This window comes from Hordeum vulgare, chromosome 2H (assembly GCF_904849725.1).
Source record: "Hordeum vulgare subsp. vulgare chromosome 2H, MorexV3_pseudomolecules_assembly, whole genome shotgun sequence".
Taxonomy (NCBI): Eukaryota; Viridiplantae; Streptophyta; class Magnoliopsida; order Poales; family Poaceae; genus Hordeum; species Hordeum vulgare.
In genome coordinates, this window is record NC_058519.1 from 28,654,306 (window position 1) to 28,663,695 (window position 9,390).

A 9,390-nucleotide genomic window follows, 5' to 3' on the forward strand; every position below is an offset into this window, starting at 1 on the left:
ACGCCTGAACCGCGTCACATAGAAGAACACACTATTTTAGATTGAAAACCGCACTATATCTGACGGGCAAGCGAACTTCATGGTTTCTTTCGTCGGGCGTGCATTTTTTTAGATGAGAAAATGGACCGCACTTCATGTTGGGCGTAAACGAACCTCAATACTATCAAGAGGTGAACCACATCACTTATTTTTTGTCATTTTCGTAGCATTTTTTTTTTGCAATTCCATTGGGAGTAAGTGAGCTGCAACACTATCGAAAGTGAACATCAACACTACAGAAAGTGAACCTCGTGATTTTTCATTGTCTTTTTTCATACTTGTTTTTTACACACATCCATCACGCAAATGGACCACGGCAACTGAGCGAATGAACTACTTCCAACAAGAAGCGAACTTCTTTGACATTTTTCATTCTGTTTACCAAGTGAGACACAAAGGAGTTTTATAGCACCTGCATGAATTTTATATTGTGTTTTACCTTTTCACGTTTTGCATTGCGTGTATGAGGCAAGGGTATTGCATTAGTTTCCTGACCAAAATATTTTATTTACTTTCTTTTAACGACGTGTACGATGAGGAGAACTTCATCATCCCTTTTTCATGCAAATTATCTCAGCCAAGGTTTCCAATGAACTGCATCGATTTTCAGCAGATAACAAACAAGTCCATAAAACAATGCAAAAGACAACTCCTTAATTTTTTTATAAAGGAGTAAACTCGTGTGTACATTCTTCTCACAAAGTGAACCATGGTGAGGTCATTGAGCAACGGGTTCTCCAGGGCTTCTTCAAAACAACACTAATACTTCACACACCACAACCAACAAATAAAAGAGGTATACATCACAAGGGAATGAGTGGCATGCAGTGCACTTGATTCTCTTTTATTCTCGTCTCTGCGTGTAGTGCACTTGTTTCCTCTTTCTTTTGCAGGTCGCTTTTGTATCTACAAAAATAAAAAACTAAACCTGCACTTGATTCTCTTTTATTCTCGTCTCTGCGTGTAGTGCACTTGTTTCCTCTTTCTTTTGCAGGTCGCTTTTGTATCTACAAAAATAAAAAACTAAACCTCAACAACAAAAACAATAGACATCAGTGCACTAAGAACATCTTCAACAGCCGCGTTAAACTAGCGCCGCGTCATAAATTAGACCGTTTTAGTGCGCGCGCAACGCGCTGGGTGGCTCCAGCGGCCGGGCAAAAAAGGCGCGCGCGGCATATGCAGTTCAGCACGCTGGCCGAAACGCAATCACGCGCCGCTTACTTGTTGCGCCAGCTCCCGCGCGCTGGACTCTCGCGCGCTCGCTCTCCCACTCCCGCTCGCTCTCCCACTCCCACCCCCATCCGGCCGCGCTTCCCCGGCCTATCCCCGCGCCGCCGCCGCCACCCGCGCCCCCCGACGACCGTTCGGGCGCTTCCCCGGCCTATACACGCGCCGCCGCCGCCGCCCGTGCCCCCTGGCGACCGTTCACGCGCTTCCCCGGCCTACCGCCGCCGCCGCCGCCCGCGCCCCCCGGCGACCGTTCCGACGCTTCCCCGGCGACCGTTCCGACGCTTCCCCGGCGTATCCCCGCGCCGTCACCCTCCCCCCCCCCCCCCCCCGCGACCGTTCAGGCGCTTTCCCGGCCTATCCCCGCGCGGCCGCGTTTCCGCCCCACCCCCTCCTAGTTTCGACGGCCCTCGCGCGCGTCCGTCGTCCGAGGAACAACGCCCGAACATTTGGGACCGGCTAGATTTTGGGATCAAAAAATGCTTTGGTACATCATGCACGCTTGTGTGATCATGCACAACATGATCATCAAAAATGAACGTAACCAAGATTTAGACTACTCACAGTATAAGCTCTTGGGACATCCCGTGCGAGTGCGACGAAGGGCTGAAATGGTACCCATTTTGTTGCCTCCTATCATGTCATTCGGCATCACGCAACGCACAATGAACTTTAGAAGGATCTGATTGAAGAGTGGTGCGCATGGCATAGACAAGAAAGAACATGATTTCTGCATTCGACATTGTATTGTTCATGAGCTATTGGTTATGTTTATTGCATTATTTGTTGTATTGAACGATAAACTATTTGTTTGAGTTGTAATGACTATTTATTGTTGATTTATTTTTTTTGTTTAATCATTTTTACTCCTATTTTTTAAATGTATATCTGGTTTATGCGCAATATTTTTGAGCGCTGCAGAAGCGGCGCGCAGGCTGCTTTATAAAACGGCCGTTGGAGCCAGCCTGGCGGCCGGGCCAAACCAGCCCATCCGAACTCCATCGGCAACCAAACCACATCACAGCGCCATGAACCTGAAGCACTGAACCTGATGTGGGCATACCACCCGAACAGCAAAGGAGAGTCACCCGATCCGCAATGGGCGCGGCGCCGGTACCAGAAGGAGTGCACCAAACGGCAGACGAACTGCATCTGGGCAGGAACCGAGCTGCATTGTTGGCGGATCTGTCTGTCGGAGGCTTGATCTTACGCAAGAAGCACGACAACAGCCAATCTGGAGTGACGGCGGGGAGGGCAAGGTTCTGAGATGGCCATGGCGGCACCTATGCACGAGCAAGAACAGAGGGTAAGGTGAGAAGGACGAAGGGAAGGAGAGAGTGTAGGGTGACTCACATCTGGTGCTACTATGGTAGCCCGATGCGGTGGCGAGCCAAATTGGCGTCCGACGCGATGGGTGGTCGGAGGTGGCCGAGATCCGGAATAAGGTGGGGGCGATTGCTGGCATGGATCTGCCGCTGGGAGGTGCACGGCGATAGACGGAGGAGGTGCGGCGTGGGGCGGGACGACGCAGGTAGGCGGCGATGCAGGCCTGGGATGCCCAGATCCCCTCGCTGGATGGCCGGAGGAGGATGTCGGGGTAGGTGAGGTGCCTTGGTGGTGGGCTCCCGGCGACGGATCTGGGCCGGTGGAGTTGCTCGCGTCATGACCGCTAGGGGCACCAGCGGGAGAAGGTGGTGGGGGTCACGGGGAAGGCTGGCCGGAGGATGGCGGAGGGAGGCGGGGCTCCGGCGGCACGTGGTAGGGTGGGATGGGACGGGGAGGGGCGGGGCTCCGGCGGCACGTGGTAGGGTGGGGTGGGACGGGGAGGGGCGGGGCTCCGGCGGCACGTGGTGCGTTGTGGGATGCGGAGGGGCGGGGCGGAAGGAGTAAAGACGAGGATTGGGGCTGGGCAGGAGGAAGAAGGTAGGGATGGAGGGGTTGGCCGTTGGTGGGGATGTGGTCGGGGTGGAGGCAGTTTTCTGGGATTGCTATGCGCCTATGCGGTCCGGGTGCGGTGTCACGAGTAGTACAGAAGTGTTAGCGGAATAAGGTTTAATGTTACTAGTCTCTACTCCTAAAGGGGAAGTGGGTAACCGGCGCTCACCGGTCTATTTTCGTCCACCCTTCCATCGTTCTGGTTAATTTTCGTCTCATCTGGCTATCAAAAAAGACCACGACGTGAGCTCCTCTATGCCGAGCGCACGAAAAAAAAAAATCACGCATGGTCTTTTTTGTCTCCGCATGGTTCACGCCCACGCCAAAAAAAACCCTAAAGAAAAAGACCCCGATGCTCAAGCCGCGCACCACATCGCCTCCATCTCGATCCCCAGATCGGTGCCATCGCGAACCCTAGGTCGCCTCCATCCCACAGGCTTTCGTCGTCGTCCCTCCACCGCGAACGCCATCCCGGATCCATTCGTCGCCACCCCGGATCTTCTCGCCCCCATCCCATTTCCCGTATCTTGCTGGTCGTTGCCTCTCAGCGACGGCTACCCCTAGCGGCAGTTGCACGAGAGATGGATCTTCATCCTCTCGAACACAACCTCCGATCGCGGCGGCCCCGCTCCCTCCCGATCGCGGCAGGACCACCTCGTCCGGTCGTCCCCGACTGCGGCCGCCTCGCGTCGAGGAGCAGGAGGTGGTCGGCTTGCGCCATGGCCATGGTGTCGTCCTCCTCCAAGGGCTTCGAGTCCTCCTCCCACCGGGACTGCCCCAAGGTATCGTTAGCCGGCCTTCGATTCCCCTAGCCGCTCGGTTCCCCACCTCGATCTCCCTCCCGAGCCACCACGGGAGACCCGCATCCATGCCACACCATGCGGGACGTACGTGTGCTGTGGATGCTGCGGGCTGGACATGCCTAAGGCCATGGACGTGGCGCGTCGCCTCGCGGGTGCTCGCTGGACTATGTGGACCATGAGATCCACAACGTCCTCAAGGAGCACATGGTGGTGGTCACGTTGACGACACCAGGAGACGTGGATCGTGGATCTGATCAGGGAATCCTCCGTCAAGCGCGCAAGGCGAGAAGAACGCATAGCTAATATTGCATGCCAAGCGATGAGAGCAGCGAGATTGCACGAGAAGAACGAGGTGCCGATGGAGCGCGTGGCAGTGGCGGATATTGACAGTGCAGCACTGCTGAATCTAGGTTGGCTTACGCTGCTCCTTACACAGCATGAGCGGTACGTGAAGATGCAGCGCGCCAGAACGACAAGAAAAAAGATGACAGAACTGGAGATGAGCAACTACACACTGGATGGCATATCATGCCCAGGGCCCCCGGTGAGCTTCTTCTCCATTCCAATTGATGCATTTTTTGGTATTTCTTTCAGAGCTCCCACAAATATGATGATTTAGTTTTTTAGAATTCTTATATATATCCTATAAAAAAGTTTGCTTTATTGGTGATCTGGAATTGTGGATGATAAAAAGACGCAACTCTTGGGATTTTTTGTTTGATGATTTCATAAACATACGTTTTTGTTTTAGTACTGTCATGTAGTCTTTGTATGCTCCCAAGTTTGGATAATAGAAGTGTGTTCGATGTCAAGAAAGGAGCAAGTTCGATGTGAAGAAAGGAGGAAATAAGCATACAGGGATTCCATCGTGGTTGTTGTGTATTACAAACATAAGAGTGCAAAGAAAATCTGCTCTGTGTCCATGCCCTATTTTTTATATGTGTGTCTCAACTCTGAACTCAAGCAGCTCATCTTGATGAGTGATTGGCATACCAATAGCCATACCCATGTCCACGACCCCAAGGAAGTTATCTCTGTCCAATGCCAAGACTGGCGAAGGTGCATTTTAACACCGAGTAGCTTTATTTAGGTCATGTTCTGAGTATACACTCGCTGGTGTATAGTTACAAAAATCAGGTTACTTTTTCGTTTTTGGATTTATTACCAAACTGCTCATGAAAACCTGGATACTGTATATCTAAAGAACACAATTTCATACAAAAGAAACCATATACAAGAATTGGAATTAAATTTTTGATAACCTTGTTCCATTTATTTCCCTGCATCTTGATGATAAGATTGTCTGACCATACTAATGCATGGAGCAAGGCAAGTGGCCTTCTAATGTTTATGTGTATTTCCCCGTGATCAGAACATGTTCCTTCATGAGTTTATTTCTTGATTCGGTGTTTCAAAAGCTCAAGCTCAATTAGTATTCACTAATAATGAAGCACTATACCAACTTGTCATGCCCAAGATGTGACCCTATCCTCAATTTGGCACGAGGTCCTCGTCAGGGATAGAAGCGCATCTCGTCGTGTCGCAAGAATGGATATCGTTACAAGTACATGTACTGAAAAGATGAGATATATAGAATTGGCTTACACTCACCACAAGCTACATCAGAGTCACATCAGTACATTACATAATCATCAAGAGTAAGAGCAGGGTCCGACTACGGACGAAAAAAAACGACAAAAGAAGAACGATGTCCATCCACTAGTGGAAAATGAGCCTTTGGCCGGGACCCTTTAGTCCCGGCCTGCCTCTGGGCCGGGACTAAAGGCCCGGCCACGTCACCCCAATTCTCAATGCCTCCCTCCAGGCTTTAGTCCCGGCCTGTAAGGAGCCTTTAGTCCCGGTTCGTGTCCCAAACCGGGACTAAAGGGCTACGCGGTGGGCAGTGATGGTGGCAACCGTTCGTATCCCCCTTTAGTCCCGGTTGGTGGCTCAACCCGGGACTAAAGGACTAACACGTGGCCTGCCGTAGTGGTGGCAACCGTTGGTATACCTCTTTAGTCCCGGTTGGTGGCTCAACCCGGGACTAAAGGCCCTAAACGGTTTGCATCCCGCGTCGTTTCGGACGATGAAAAGCACGAACCGAAGCAGAGTCGCCATTTCTCTGTTTCTTCTTCTCTCTCGCTCTCGCTCTCTGTTCTTCTCCTCTCTTCTTCCCTTCTCTTCTTCCACCATGCCAACTCGCTTTGGAGAGGTGCTCGCACATGGCACGACCATGCTCGATGTCGTGTACACGAACGAGAGCAGGGAGATGCCGTATTTTCTTGAACAGTTGAAGGAACGATGGCTTGACGCCGCAATGGATCATGAGAAGTTCTTGGGGCTTGATCTGGAGTACACGGCCGATCAACACGGTGTTGCCGTCATCCAACTATGCTTCGCACACCATGTCTTGATCTTCCAATGGGCGAGGTAAGTTTTGAGGCTTTCTTTGATCCAAGATAATGACATTGTAAGTTTATTTGTTTCAATCATAGTTGGTTCCCTTCAAATAGTTGTAGTGAAACAATTTTGATTAGTTGAAGGGGAACACAATCTGATTGGAATAGTGTTCCATAATCTGAAAAATCATATTAGAATCAACTAGTGTTTAATATGTTCCATTTGAATCATAGTTGGTTCGCTTCAAATAGTTGTAGTGAAACAATTTTGATTAGTTGAAGGGAACACAATCTGATTGGAATAGTGTTCCACAATCTGAAAAATCTGATTGGTTCAATATGTTCCATTGAAATCATAGTTGTAGTGATACAATTTTATGCGGTGTTCTTTGATCCAAGGTTATGAAAATTGCATATAGGTTCCATTGGATAGCAATATGATAGCTAGTGATCTCTCTAGGTTCCATTGGATAGCAATATGATATGTCATAGTTATGAAAATTGCATATAGCTAGTGATCTCTCTAGGTTCCATTGAATAGCTACAGTGATCTCTCTAGGTTCCATTGCATATGTTCTATTTGACTCCTAAAGATAATTTTCTCTTTAGTTGTAGTGAAACATGTTTCCTTATTGCAGCAGTATGTAACATTTGTTCCATTTTAATTTGTTTCTGTTGCAGTAGTGACAAGCATTGTCCAGAACTCATGGACTTCCTTCGCAGCGGCATCACTTTTGCTACCGTTGACATAACGAACGACAAGCTAAAGATGAGGTACAACTTCGGTATTGAGATACCAACTGGTTGCCTCATTGATCTCCAAACGGTATTCAGGCTTCGACATGTCAGGACTTCGATGGCTCATATGGCAGTTGCCTTGATCGACGAGGAATATGGTGATATGAAGACCAATTTCCCAAAGTCTCAGCACAAACTTTGGGAGAAGGCCCCACTTGATCGTATCAACATTGAGTATGCAGCAAAAGATGCATACGTTTCATACGAGTTGTACCGCAAGATTCGAGTCGTCAACTATGGCCAGCATCACCTCGAATAAGGTGGACATTCTGATTGGACTAGTATCAACTATGGCCAGTTATATATCTATGATAGCTATTATTATGTACTGTTTGGACTAGTATCATGTACTGCTTGGACCAATTTATATGTGTCTAGTTTCTGTTTGTGCCATTATAGTTTCCAAATTTGAATGGTTTAGCCCTTTCTAACTTCATTTGCTATTTTTGAATGGTTTAGCCCTTTCTACCTTTATGGTATCATGCATTTCGACCACATATATATACAAAAAGTCTTCAGTTCAAATAAGTTCAAAAAATGAAATCCCTTTTGTAACAGATCTGTTTTTGATTAAAACAGTCATTTAAAAATGAAAGACCATTAGTCCCACGTGGCGTGCAGCGGAACCACGTGGCGTGCAGCGGAACCACGTGGCATGCCGCGGAACCACTTTTGTTGTGGGGGTCGCTTTTCCTTCTTCTCCTTGTGCTAGATATTTGTTAGGCATTAGGGAAAGAAGGAATAGCGACCATCATCGACGGTCAAAAAATCAGGTGAGGGAGTGTCCACCATACATGAGAGAAGAAGAATGCCGACTGTTGTTGTGGGGGTTGCTTCTCCTTCTTCTCTTTGTGCTAGATATTTTTTATGCACTAGGGGAAGAAGGAGTAGCGACCATCATCGACGGTCGAAAAATCAGGTGAGGGAGTGTCCATCATACATGAGAGAAGAAAAATGTCGACTGTTGCTGTGGAGGGTCGTTTCTCCTTCTTCTCCTTGTGCTAGATATTGGATATGCACTAGGGGAAGTAGGAGTAGCGACCATCATCGACGGTTGAAAAATCACGTGAGCTAGTGTCCACCATATATGAGAGAAGAAGAATGTCCACCATATACCATAGGTGAGCTAGTGTCCACCATATATGAGAATAAGTTAATGTACGAAGAATACCAAATGAAGTCAAAAATTGTTGAAATTTTGTGATGTGCCTTTGAATGGTGCATTTTGAACACACAAAAAGTATGGAGTTCAAATTTTTAATAAACATAGTTTTTAATTGCAAATAACAAAATAGATAATAGTTTGGATAGTCAAAATTATTAATTATGAAAATAGAAAATAGTTTTGCATTATTTATTCAATTTCAAACACTTTTCATTATCATAGTTTTGTCAAATTCTCAAATATGCAAAAAGAATTTTTAATAAACATAGTTTTTAATTGAAAATAACAAAATAGATAATAGTTTGGACAGTCAAAATTATTAATTATGAAAATAGAAAATATTTTTGCATTATTTATTCAATTTCAAACACTTTTCATTATCATAGTTTTGTCAAATTCTCAAATATGCAAAAAGAATTTTTAATAAACATAGTTTTTAATTGAAAATAACAAAATAGATAATAGTTTGGATAGTCAAAATTATTAATTATGAAAATATAAAATAGTTTTGCATTATTTATTCAATTTCAAACACTTTTCATTATCATAGTTTTGTCAAATTCTCAAATATGCAAAAAGAATTTTTAATAAACATAGTTTTTAATTGAAAATAACAAAATAGATAATAGTTTGGATAGTCAAAATTATTAATTATGAAAATAGAAAAAAATTGAAACTATATGAGAATTTATAGAGAAAATTCAATCTAAATTCAAAGTGAACTCACTTTGAATTCAGGTTCAATTTTCTCCATAATTTCGAATATAGTTTCAATTTTCAGTCACTTTAGGCCCGTAAGCCTGCTTTAGAGAGGAGCTCGATGGAGAAGCTGCGACGGGGCTTATAAACAAGTGTTAGTCCCCCTCGCTGGGCGAGGTGGGACTAAACTTATCGTGCAGCCGAGGAGGGGCTGTAGTCCCGAGTGGAGCCACGCCCCGGGACTAGAGACCCCCTTTAGTCCCGGTTAGAGCGCCTCGCCGGTACTAAAGGCCCCTGCTTCCCGCCTTCTGGTCTGACGAAA

General features: G+C 46.7%; 2 long non-coding RNA genes across 2 annotated transcripts; one reads left to right on the plus strand and one right to left on the minus strand.

Annotated features, from left to right (window-relative positions):
* Nucleotides 1–670: 670 nt before the first annotated feature.
* Nucleotides 671–1,110, minus strand: LOC123429388. Its single transcript, XR_006622660.1, has 2 exons — nucleotides 1,069–1,110; nucleotides 671–967 (listed from the first exon to the last, which is right to left on the minus strand). It is a non-coding gene; the product is annotated as an uncharacterized LOC123429388 (long non-coding RNA).
* LOC123429389 lies at nucleotides 877–1,082 on the plus strand. The gene is made up of 2 exons (XR_006622661.1): nucleotides 877–932; nucleotides 1,034–1,082. It is a non-coding gene; the product is annotated as an uncharacterized LOC123429389 (long non-coding RNA).
* Nucleotides 1,111–9,390: the final 8,280 nt, after the last annotated feature.